Raw genomic sequence first — 13343 nt, 5'->3', positions numbered from 1 at the left:
TATCTAGTGGTGTAGTTGAACATATCTTAAACAAATCTACTTTACAAGAGAACAAGTAATGTTTGCTCATCCCTTATTAAATTTTAAGTTGTCTGTTGAGAGAGATTTTCCCTTTATCATTTCCTCCTTAATTATCTGCAATAGTTATTTATAAGGTAAGTACACGGTATCCATATATATATGCACTTTGAGTGATTACAAAGTCAGTGTTTATTAACATACAGTTCATTTTCAAAATTTAAAAGAATCTACGGAGATGAATAACTTTTTTTTTTGTCAATGCCTGTTTTCAAACTGATGACCATTCTGGTCCAGGCACTGTTGATAACTGCAAGCAATGGAATTACAATTATCAAGAATCATTTTTGTTTGGTATTTGTGTGCCCTCAATTCGTCAACTGTTGCAGTTTTATACCATACGCTTTATCTTTTATGTACTCCCATAAAAAAATCTAGTGACACTTTAGGATAAGTTTTCTTTGTTCAAAGCTTAGTCTGGCTTCACCCATCATTTCAAATCAGTTAAATCTGAAACCGAGTGAAAATTAAATGAGCTATCAGCTCTTAAAATGTGTATACATGTTTTGGGGACACCCAACACAGCTTTTTCTATGTTGCAAACCACCTCAAATCTTAGCGCCTAAAACAGCAATCATTTATTTAGATCATTGCTGTTTGGGTTGACAATCTAGTGTGGTCTTAGGTGGTCATTTTTCTGCTTCAGCTGGGTTCCTCTGGCATCTGCAGTTAGTTGTGGGATGGACGTGTGGCTCTGCTGATCAGGGCTGGCTTCTCCTGTCTGAGACTGCAGCTGGGATGGCTGAACTAGCTTGGATCTGGTCCATAGGGTCCCTCATCCTCCAACAGGCTAGGGAGGCTTGTTCTTGTAGTGGATTCACAGGGTTCTTGGAGAGGATGGAAGTTTCAAGTCCCTAGAATTAAAATGGCCATACTGGCACTTTTGCCACACTTTATATCTATATATCTATATCTTACCTTATAATAGAGAAACATGCAAATTGACCGCACCTCCGCTATGCCCATGATTGGGCCTGCCAGAGGCTGGGGGCGGGACTCCGGGTGGCCCATCCGGCCGTTGGGAAGACCAAGATGGCTGCGCCCAATCCTGTAAGTTCCGGGGATCCGCATGGCAATCGCCACAGGGGGGGGGCGTGTCCGGCCGAGCCCGGCGCTCCCCGGGTGTCCGCATGGGATCGCCACCCGGGGGGCGTGTCCGGCCGAGCCCGGCGCTCCGTGGGTGTCCCGGGGGCGATCGCCACCAGGGGTGCGTGTCCGGCCGAGCCCGGCGCTCCCCGGGTGTCAGCATGGCGATCGCCACCTGGGGGGCTGTCCGGGTGGAGCCCGGCGCTCCCCGGGTGTCCGCATGGCGATCGCCACCCGGGGGGCGTGTCCGGGCCGAGCCCGGCGCTCCCCGGGTGTCAGCATGGCGATCGCCACCCGGGGGGCTGTCCGAGTCGAGCCCGGCGCTCCCCGGGTGTCAGCATGGCGATCGCCACCCGGGGGGCGTGTCGGGGCCGAGCCCGGCGCTCCGTGGGTGTCCCGGGGGCGTGTCCGGGCCGAGCCCGGCGCTCCCCGGGTGTCAGCATGGCGATCGCCACCCGGAAGGCGTGTCCGGCCGAGCCCGGCGCTCCCCGGGTGTCCGCATGGTGATCGCCACCCGGGGGGCGTGTCCGGGCCGAGCCCGGGGCTCCCCAGGTGTCAGCATGGCGATCGCCACCCGGGGGGCGTGTCGGGGCCGAGCCCGGCGCTCCGTGGGTGTCCCGGGGGCGATCGCCACCCCGGGGGCGTGTCCGGGCCGAGCCCGGCGCTCCCCAGGTGTCAGCATGGCGATCGCCACCCGGGGGGCGTGTCCGGGCCGAGCCCGGCGCTCCCCGGGTGTCCGCATGGCGATCGCCACCCAGGGGGCTGTCCGGGCCGAGCCCGGCGCTCCCCGGGTGTCCGCATGGCGATCGCCACCCGGGGGGCGTGTCCGGGCCGAGCCCGGCGCTCCCCGGGTGTCAGCATGGCGATCGCCACCCGGGGGGCGTGTCCGGGCCGAGCCCGGCGCTCCCCGGGTGTCCGCATGGCGATCGCCACCCGGGGGGCGTGTCCGGCTGAGCCCGGCGCTCCCCGGGTGTCCGCATGGCGATCGCCACCCGGGGGGCTGTCCGGGCCGAGCCCGGCGCTCCCCGGGTGTCAGCATGGCGATCGCCACCCGGGGGGCTGTCCGCATGGCGATCGCCACCCGGGGGGCGTGTCCGGGCCGAGCCCGGCGCTCCCTGGGTGTCTGCCTTGACAAAAGCTTTCCACATCTCTGTTTATTCTTTTGAATCCATAAAACGACCTTTAAAAAAGCATGGGGGCCAGCTAAGAAAGAATGCACTTTCTGGCCAGAGCACGCAGGATTCTTTTGCCCAACAGGTTAAAGGGAGCAGAGCTGGCACAGTGGGAATGGCCCTGGTGCCCTATGAGGAGACCGGGGGAATGGGGTTGCAGAAATTCCCTAAGCCTCTTGCCACCTTCTCCTTTGCAAACCACACCATCCAGATCCACCAGGACTGGAGGCAACTGGGAATCACAGCCGTGATTTGGGACATGGTAAGCAAATCTTGAGGGGCCTCTGAAAACACCTGCAACTGATTATAAGACTGGTCTTTATTTAAAAAGAAATAAAAGAACAGCTTTGTTGAAAAATACCCATATACTGTACATGTCACCTAAAGTGTACAATGAACTGTTTTTTTAAAGTAAATTCAGAGTGGTACAACCATCACCATGCTCAATTTTTAAATATCTTCGTGACCCATCCCCTCCAAAAAAAAACTTCTACCCACTGGAATCACTTTCCTGATCATCTTCCCCAAAATAGATTGCACTTTAAAGGTGGGTAAAGGAAAGTTGAGGGAAGTTAAAACACTGCACAAAGGATATTGTAAGATGACAAAGCCCAAAGTGAAGATCATGTGTTTTCTTTAAAATATATATATATTTTTAAAATTTCAGAAAGGGAGAGGGAGAGAGAGATAGAAACATCAATGATAAGAATCACTGATCAGCCGAAACTGGTTTGGCTCAGTGGATAAAGCGTCGGTCTGTGGACTGGAAGGTCCCAGGTTCGATTCCGGTTAAGGGCATGTACATTGGTTGAGGGCACATACCCCGGTGGGGGGTGTGCAGGAAGCAGCTGGTAGATGTTTCTCTCTCATCGATGTTTCTAGCTCTCTATCCCTCTCCCTTCCTCTCTGTGAAAAATCAATAAAATATATTAAAAAAAAAAAAAAAGAATCACTGATCAGCTGCCGCCCACAGGCCCCTTACTGGGGATTGAGCCCGAAACCCAGGCATGTGTGCCCCTGATCAGAATTAAACCTGGACTCTTCAGTCCACAGGCCGATGCTCTCTCCATTAAGCCAAACTGACCAGGGCCATGTGTTTTCTTCAAGTTCTGCGTGGTTGTAATGGTCCCCAAATCTATACTAATAAAAGGGTAATATGCTAATTAGAGTGGTTGTCTTCTGGACATCTTTCCAGACAAAGCCGCAGTGGCTACAGAGGCCAAGGCTCAGGCAGCCATAACCAGCTGCAGTGGCAGCAGCATTGGGGTTATGGGGGTGGTGCCTCCAGAGGGAGGCCAGACGGGGGGCCAAGGCACAGGCAGTTTGGGGTGATCAGGCTGATAGGGGAGGGCAAGGTAGGGGCAATCAGGCTGGCAGGAGATCAAGGTAGGGGTGAGCAGGCAGGCAGGCAGTGGGGTTAGGGACAATCAGGCAGGCAGGCAGGTGAGTGGTTAGGAGCCAGCGGTTCCAGATTGTGAGAGGGATGTCCGACTGCTGGAAATTGGACATCCCCTGAGGGGTTCCAGATTGAAGAGGGTGCAGATTGGGCTGAGGGGCACACCCCCCCTACCCCCCCCTCCCACCAGTGCACGAATTTCGTGCACCGGGCCCCTAGTATATATATAAAAGCCTAGGTGACCATTATGACCAAACGACCAGAACGATGAGTTGACCAGTCGCTATGGCATGCACTGACCACCATGGGGTAGATGCTCAATGCATGAGCTGCCTCCTGGTGGTCAGTGCACTCCCACAGCCAACTTCCCGCTGTCTCTCCCCCCACCCCTACCCCTGGTTGGCAGGCCCCGGCCAGCAGCCAGCAGGCCCCATTTGGCAGCCAGCAGCTGGCAGGCTTCGCCCGGCGGCCAGCAGCTGATAAGCCCTGGTCGCCAGCCAGGCCTAGGGACCCCCACCCGTGCATGAATTTCGTGCACCGGGCCTCTATGTCTAATAAAATCATTCATAAGGTGGGGAAATGGATGATAACTCTGATAGCAAGGTCTGCACAGTCACATTGCAAAGAGGCATGATACCATAGAGAAGGATTTGTGGCTGATACAGCAATCAAATACAGAAAAGGAATGTCTTCCTCTAATCATAGAGGAAGAGTGAAGTGTCTCAGTAGGGCAGAACTGACCAGTGGTTTCCTCACCTTCCTAAAATCGAGGCAATGCTAAATACCCTAGCTGGGCAGTTGTGGTAATTTCATACACTCACATTATAGCCCTTATGCTGCTGTGATGTAGCAGTTTCTCTCAATACCCTAGACTTTGGAGTCCTTGGTTGATTTCAGTGAGCAAGTGATCACTGTGAGTTGTTGGGGAAGTACAGTCATGTTCCAATCCAGGGTGTATCAGGCAGCACCCTCCTTGCAACAGCTCTTGTTTTCTTTCTTTAAAAAAAATTCATTTTATTTTATTGATGAGAGAGAGAGAGAGAAAGGGAAAGAGAAACATTACCTATTGTTCCACTTATTTATGCATTCATTGGTTGCTACTTATATATGCCTTAACCAGAGATATAATCCACAATCTTGGTATATTCCCAAGATGCTCCAACCAACTGAGCTATCTGGGGCCAGGGCAATAGCTCTTAAAATCATAGGGTGTTTTCTAGAATGTGGCTGGGTGAGGGCAATTGCAACAAGAGAAGGACCGCAATTAATCTTCAAGGCTAGGAGTTTACTGTTATCAATCTCATTTCTTGTGCTATTTTTCTCTTCTTAAATGACTTTGAAGTGATTTTTCTGTGCCAAATACAGCCTTTTTTTCTTAAAAATATTCTTGTGTTGGGAACATAGAAATAATTCCGAATCTGTAAGAATACTGGGAAAGTGGAAATTAAACCTCAGAATCCTTCATTGTTGGAAAATGATTATGGGGAACTTTCCATAGTAGAGAAGTGGAAATTATTCCCAATCTTTTCTCTGAGACTGGGCCACAACATGCATTTTTTTCTGGGATGAGAAACACATGAGTTTGACTGAGGGAGAGTTCAGTAGGTATTGTCACTGAGGCATGGGAAGGGATCAGTCCTTATTCTGAGCTCATCTTTTTTTAAGCTGAGTGTGCTCTGGGAAGATGCAGGCATCAGCAGATTTATATCTGACCGAGGCAACAGACCATGCAGTGAAAGGGAAGGCAGGCCATTATCTGGTAAAAGTATATTGGGTGGGGAGCACTGAGGTTAAATCATTCAGTTTATTGCCATCTCTTTGTGCTTTATAGAATTCGATCACAACTTCCATAATTGTCCTTTTCTTAAGAGAACCTGTATAAGATCAGGAACTCTAAAATACAACTCCCTGGATTAAAAATGTGTCTCTGGGGAAGGCATTCTACCAATCTGAGCTTTAGTGTCTTCTTCTGCAAAATGGGAATAATACATCCACTTTATTGGAATCTGTGAGGATTAAATGAGATAATTCATTTGGCACTTGGCACAACACACAGAGTTAATGCTCCACCCCTGCTAGCTATTTTTAGTAGAAGTTTTAGTAAATTTGAATAAATATGTATAGATGTGTGTGTGTGTGTGTGTGTGTGTGTGCGTGCATGTGTGTGAATTTGAACAATGACAGGTGTGTGTGAATTTGAACAATGACAGGTGTTCAGGTACTTATGGTTCATATTTTAAATCTTTTTTCACCCAATTTACTTGAAAGTTGGGGTCTCCAAGGAATGCTAATGTCTCAGGTTGCAGATGTACTTCTGAGTGAGTGTAGATTGGTAGCTATCAAAATGAGCATATCCACTAGACTCCCAGGGTTCTGGGGTGCTGATCCAAGTAGAACCTGAACTCAGAGAGAACCTAGGGCATGGGAGCTATGTCAGGGGACCTCAGGAGTGGAAGGCTGAGTGGGAGAAGACTGTCATCCAAACCAAAGTTATGGACAAGCCTGCTGGTCCTGCTTGCAAGGTTGGCACTGCAAAATGAGAATACATGTTCTACCTTTTGGAAATCAAAAGCCATGTGCGATTTCTTTGTGTCTTTGTCAGGTTTCAGAGAGGCTTCTTATATTAAAAGAATGATATTAAGACCTCAACTAATATGATCTGAGTGTCAGTCAGAGGGGCACTGATTTAGTTATGTTCCACTGAGGTTCCTTGGTACCTCTGTTTCCATCCATCCCTTTTGAGTGCATGATATGCTCTTCCCTGTTGTATCTGAGGATTCCAGCTAGGGAAGCCTGCTCCAATTAATTATATATATATATAAATTAAAGAGGATCTCAAAGTCTAAAGTAGCTACATTTTGATATTTGCAGAACACATGTAATAAACTCTATTTTAGGATAGAAGTAAGATATGTCATTCTGTTCCATGCCTCCATGCCTCCATGCCTCTGGACCTATTTTGTTGGTCACTTTATTATGTTCATTAGATTCCACATATGAGTGAGATCATGTGATATTTGTCTTTCTCTGACTGGCTTATTTCATTCAGCACAATACTTTCCAGGTCCATACATACTGTTGCAAAGGGTAAGAAATCCTTCTTTTTTACAGCTTCATAGTAATACATCCAGAGGCATAGAGGCATGGAACAGAATGATATATCTCAGAGGGGAGAGGAGAGAGAGGTGGGAAGAAATTAACCACAGAACTTATAGATATATATTCATAACCAATGGATGCAGACAATAGTGTGGTAAAGGCCTGAAGTGGGACAGGGGCTGGGAGGAGGAGGGAAAAGAGGGTGGGGAATTGGGGCACATTTGTAATACTGTCAACAATAAAATGGAAAATAAAAGAAAAAGAAAGATAAATTCCACAGCTATCAAGATTAAAAAAAAATAGAGGTAAGAAAGAGGAAGCATGTGAAATTATAACTTTGGAATAAGTCACAGTTTTATTCAAATGTAAGTGGAGAAATTGAAATAGGAAAAAATGCCATTTGCAGATTTATTTTAAATGATTTAAATTTTTAGTCTTGCAAGGTCTGGGTGGAAAGAAAGAGTGTAATTTCTTAGAACTTCTTAGGAAAACAAATCAATACACCAGTAGGGAATAGGCTGTGCTGTGAGCATTAGCATGGTTTCTGCTTTCTGACCTGGAAGAAGCCTATTATATTAAAAGGGTGTTTCCATACATAGACTCGAGGTGACCTTTAATCTCTGACTTTATGAAAACATAAAAACCATGAATAGAAAAGACTGATTTCAAGAAAAGTAAAAAAAAAAAAAAAATTGAGCCTTGAATCTATTAGGTTGAGCCATTTGAAACTGGAGGTCAAAATGGTCAAACACACAGGCACTTTGACATAGTTCAACAATATATTCATTCAGAAATAGCAAATGTTACTTTTGCTAAATTAGCTTTCTAATGATGACAGCATAGAACCTGATATTGGTGTGGCAAACATGAGTTAACTTCCTCTATTGTTAGTGGATAAGATTTTATTCTGATACATTAGTATATGTTATAACACTTCATAAATACCAGGAGAGAAGAGAATATGGTACTTTTTTTTTTTTTTTAATCCTCACTGGAGGGTATTTTTTCCATTGCTTTTTTTAGAGAGTGGAAGGGAGGGAAGGAGGGGAAGGAAAGAAAGAGAGAAACATTGATGTGAGAGAGATACATCAATTGGTTGCCTCCCACACACACTCTGACTGATATCAGGGATTGAACCTGCAACTGTGGTAAGTGCCCTTGACAGGGAATTGAACCCATGACCCTTTGGTTGTTGAGCTGACACTCTAACTACCTAGCAACACCAGACAGGGCAAGAATATATTACTTTTAAGATTCTATTCGGATTCTTCCTATTTCATTACATGCATTTAATTGAGTACAAGTATAACTTTTGTGTAAGAAGTTAGCTTCAAATTGAAGAAAAGAATTGAAATTATTATTAGTATTTATCATTTTATAGCTCATGAGTTGTATTCTTTTTTGGTTGTGTAGGAGGGGAACTCATTTAATTCACTTTGTTCTTTTTTTGCAGTATAAGACAGTAGTTAAAAGTATAGACTCAGAAAACCATGTGCCTGGGTTTGAATCCTAGTTCTATAATTTGTGAGCTGTGTGACTTTGGGCAAGTGACTTAACCTCTCTGTACCTCAATTTTCACACATATGAAAAGAAGGTAATAGCCCTTCCTTAAAAGGTGTTGTAAGGATTACAGTGATTAATAAACATGTTTAAATCAGTGCTTATCACCTTGAAAGCACCATGTTAGTATTTATCATTGTAGTTTTCTTTCTGAAACTCATGTACAAGGGTTGTCTGGAGAATGACTGCTTGTCTTTCAGTGAGAAGCTGTACTAATTCTATTGTAGTACCAGAGATTCATCCAGGGGGAGTGTCAGTTTGTTAATATAAGGTCCACACAAGCTAGGGGAACCTACAGGGCGGAGCTTCCTTAATCAGTTTACATTTAGTGAGGACAGGTTGGTGGGAATAAACTGCCTCTGAGTGTTCACCTGGCTGGGAACTATCCCACCTGCTCTTGCTTTTTGTATGTTCTAGTGGAACTTCTTTTCAGGTGTGTTCTTTCCCACAAAGCAGTTTGGTGTAACTATTCCTAAACCGTGGTAAGTGATGTTTAGGTCTGTGTATATGAATGTGTATCCTGTTATTCCTTCATTTATTCAACACAATTTTATTGAGCACCTACTAAGTGTCAGGCACTCTTCCAGACATAAATACACAACTGCCTATGTGCTTAGTAAGTCAGTTGGCATGCTGTGGAGAGTGATAAGAGTGATGGGAAGAAATGAGAGAAGGGGTGGTAGTTGCCAAGTAGGTACTCAGGGAAGGGAACCCTGAAAAGCTGTTTTTTGAGCAGAGATAAAGTAGCTGGAGGATGTGCTCTTTGGAGGGAGAACATTCCAGGCAAAAGGATTAGTAAGTGTGAAGGTGCATGACTTCTGGGATAGTTTGGTGAACAGAAAAGTGGCCATTTGACTTGAGCAGAGTAAAGGAGGGATTGGAGCAACAATAGGGCACAAGGTCAGAAAGGTCACTGGGGCAAGGGCAAATTTTATTGGGTTTTTAGATCATTTTAAAGGCTGACTTTTTTTCTGAATGAAATCAGAAACTGTTGTAATGTTTAGAACAAAGGCATGATTTACAAAAAGATCACCCAGACTCCTGGGCTGGACAAGATGGTGTAGATTCATATCTCCTCACTCTCCTCCACTAGCTACTGTTGTAAGTCCTAGAAATAATGCAAAGGCGACCAACAGACAACTCTGTAAGGTGCTTAGAGTGAGGCACACTGGTGTGTGACATCAGGACAAGAGAAACAGCACAGTGGCAGGGCATCTTATGTTTTCTCCAATCACCTGAAGACGGTGGCCCCGCCCAGCACTTACCCCTGACCCAGAGACAGAAGATGTGTAACAGGAGTTCTTCCAGTGTCACCAGGAGAGCCCAGTACCACTGGCAAAGGGGGTCAGTTGGAATTGATCAGCAAATAGTAAGTGACTTCCTATTAGGCCTGAAACTTCTCTCAACGAAGACACCCAACATGGGGGTAGCTGGGTGGTACCAGCAAAGGGGATCCCACTACCTGGGATGGAGACTTCCTTCCCATGCCCAGAGACACTGGGACTGCGGGTGTCACCAGTAAGAGGGATTCCTCTGCAGCAAGTACTTGGCCTAGGACGTCTATTTGCTCCCACAGGCCTAAAACTCTCCTGCCTCACTCAGAGACACTGGGGACCTTAACTGAGGGAACCCTGTCTGTCCCCTCAGGACCTGTGGGATCAAAATACCATAGTAAGCCAAAACCAGTTTGGCTCAGTGGATAGAGTGTCAGCCTGCGGACTGAAAGGTCCCAGGTTCGATTCCGGTCGAGGGCATGTACCTTGGTTGCGGGCACATCCCCAGTGGGGGGTGTGCAGGAAGCAGCTGATCCATGTTTCTCTCTCATCGATGTTTCTAACTCTCTATCTCTCTCCCTTCCTCTCTGTAAAAAATCAATGAAATATATTTTAAAAAAAATACCATAGTAAAGGCTCTGAATATTAACTGTCATTGGAACCCAGCCCACAGAAGTGCACCAGGACCCCCAGGATAAACTAATAGGGTGATGGCTTGATAAAATAAAAGATTTAAATAGGATTCAGAATCTTCTAACATTGTAGACAAAATATACAGGATACAATTGTATAAAGAGTATTTTAATGCCATGGCAGTCAGTGTAAAATTAATCCAGGCATGTTTTGATATCCTGATAGCAAATTTGAAATTAGCTAGAGAAGAACACTTTTGTTTTTTTTTGTAAATATGGCTTACAGAAGAGGTCTTTAAGTAAAATAAAGCAAAACAATTTTTGGCTTATTCAAGGCAGCGTTTCCCTTTAGCATGTCAAATACAGTTGTCAGTCTCCAGGCACATCAGGCCGTGACCCTCATGCACCCTTGAGGTAAAATTTGCATATTCTCATTGGGTAATGGCATGTGCAAAGAGAATTAATTAGAAATTGTCTCTATTTAAATACATTTGCACCTTTTTGTTTCACAGCCCACAGATCCCTGTATAGTTTTGAAATACAGGAAAGAATTTTTCAAATAAAATCTCATCAGCATTCAGAGTTGCTTTATTTGTAGCCAAAGAGATAAAAGTTGACTCTTGATCTCTTTAACTAGTTTATTATTAGACTAACCAGAAATGTTACTCTTTTATATCTTTCCAAGAAAAGAAAATCGTTTTCTTGATTTGGCTGTCTATTGCATTCTTTGTTTATATCATCTTGACAATTCTGAATATTCCTAGTTTTAAATGATGTTTTTTAATAGTGATTTTATAATAATACTATGAAATTTGAAGTAATGAAGAAATTATAAATAAATGAAATAAAAATTTCACCCGATAACTACTCAGAAATGCACATGGGCCCATGCATTTATACATATAGATAGAAAAAGACATTTAGAGTAACTGGAATGTAAGATGCATATTAATTCAGCTTACAAATAAATTTATATTTAATTTTATTTGAAATTAAGCATAAAAAAGAAGCTGAATATAATCTAAAGAGCTGAACTCCAGATCACAATTTCACTACAGAATAAATTGTTTTGAAAATTAAGAAAAAATAATAACTATAAAGAACCCGATTTTCAAGTCATTACTTATGTAACTAAAATTTTGCCCTTTAACCATATCTAATTCTTACTGTAAAAGATGAAAAAAATTAGATTATGTGTTCTTCTTTTTTACTTTACTATCTCAGCCCCTAAATGCATTTGTTTTAATATTATTTTTACATTTTTAAGGCTTCTGCCATGCCATGATACTGTGTGGTAATAATTCCCAAGTTTGTTTAAAATGAATTCTGTCTGAAAATCAGCAACCCAATGAAAACGGGAAATGTAAAAAGTGCTTAGATATGAAAAAGGAACCCCAAACTCATTCATAATATAGAAATTCAAATTATAACCAACTGAATTTCTATTTCTTACCTATCAGATTTTCAACAATCTAAAAGTCTGACAAGGATTTTTCTAATGGTGAGGTTGTGGGGAAATAGGCCTTATCATGCATTGCCTGGGAAAGGTGCAATTAAGCACCACTCTTATGAAGGGTAATTTAGTAATATCTACCAGAACTATAAATGCATTTATCTTTTGACCCACTAACTTCTCTTCTGGGTGTTTATCTTTCTGTATATATCTGCACATGTACAAATGGCATATGTAAAAGGTTATTCATCTCCGAGTTACTTAGAAAAGCCTATCTTAGAAACAACCTAAATGCTCATCAATAGGGGACTGTTTGAATAAATTTGAGAATGTTCATACAATGCAATATTTTGCAGCTAAGGAGGAACAGGGGGAAAGGAAGGGAAGGGAGAAAGAAGAGTTCTTTGTATTGATGTAGAAAGAACTCTAAGATATATTTATGAGTAAGATGTTCCTGTCCAGAAAATGTGTAATAAAAGAAATTAATAAGAATATACTTGTCTGTATTTGGAAATAGACCAACATACCGTATTTTTCCATGTAGAAGATGCTATTTTTTTCTAAAATCGTCAGACTCAAAATCAAGGGGCATCTTGTACACGGAAGTCAGCCAAGGGTGTGTAGCTGCCCATACCTTGTCAAACAGGCTTCCTCCAATCACAAGCCTTATTGTTACCGACATCAGCTGATGCCATAATTGGAGGTGGAGGTGGAGAGTGCACAGATGCAACAGGGACCAGAGCGTTCTGAGCCCATAAAGATGTCAAAAAATAAAAAGATGAATACTGGTAAGCGGTTGTCTTACTCTGACAAATTCAAACTCAACGTAATCAGCTATGCAAAAGAGCATGAAAATAGAGCTGCACAGAGACAATTTGGACCTCCTCCCACTGAGTGTAGGATCAGACAGTGGAGAAAACAGGAAGAACATCTCCTTAAGATGCCAAAAAAAAAAAAAAAAGAAGGCCTTAAGAGGAAAATCAGCAATATGTTTAAAATATTGATTTCTTAATTTTGGGTTGGAAAAGAGGGGGGCATCTTATACATGGGGATGTCTTATACATGGAAAAATACGGTATATGACATGAATGAAAGTGTTTACCTGGTGTGGGAGGGAATAGGACCTAAGGGGGCACTGGTAGACTGATCCCTCTAGCTCTTTAAATTATTTTGATTAATCAGTAGCCATTATTGGTTACAGAAAGAAAATTACAGCATGAATTAAATGGATTCGGTGCTCAACAGCACTTCTTTGTCTCAGGCGCTACATTCATGACTTCTTTAATTTGATTCATTCTTTGATTAGCTGGATTTTGTCATCTAGCTAATTTAAAAGGAAGATTCATGAGTGTTCTGTGCCCTAAGTTGCTGCATGAATGAGAATATCTGTCTATCACAAGTTTGTTTGTGAATCCTCCCTTGAAAACCTTTAAAATCCTTTGGTCACACTTATTTCTACCTCAAAACTTTGTTAGCGCCCTAGCCGGTTTGGCTCAGTGGACAGAGCATCGGCCTGCGGACTGAAGGGTCCCAGGTTTGATTCTGGGCAAAGGCACATGCCTGGGTTGTGGGCTCAATCCCCAGTAAGGGGCG

General features: G+C 43.8%; 1 protein-coding gene and 1 long non-coding RNA gene across 2 annotated transcripts in view; one reads left to right on the top strand and one right to left on the bottom strand.

Annotated features, from left to right (window-relative positions):
- Positions 1 to 13343, top strand: part of PLCB1 (phospholipase C beta 1) — a 616845-nt gene that overhangs the window by 30111 nt on the left and 573391 nt on the right. The gene's annotated exons all lie outside the window — the stretch shown is intronic.
- LOC114231387 (uncharacterized) lies at positions 660 to 12360 on the bottom strand. The gene is made up of 3 exons (XR_003617341.2): positions 12278 to 12360; positions 4599 to 4728; positions 660 to 932 (listed from the first exon to the last, which is right to left on the bottom strand). It is a non-coding gene; the product is annotated as an uncharacterized LOC114231387 (long non-coding RNA).

Source organism: Eptesicus fuscus, chromosome 12 (genome assembly GCF_027574615.1).
Source record: "Eptesicus fuscus isolate TK198812 chromosome 12, DD_ASM_mEF_20220401, whole genome shotgun sequence".
Classification (NCBI taxonomy): domain Eukaryota; kingdom Metazoa; phylum Chordata; class Mammalia; order Chiroptera; family Vespertilionidae; genus Eptesicus; species Eptesicus fuscus.
Note: the sequence above shows the minus strand (reverse complement) of the source record. Positions and strands in the feature narration are given on the sequence as shown.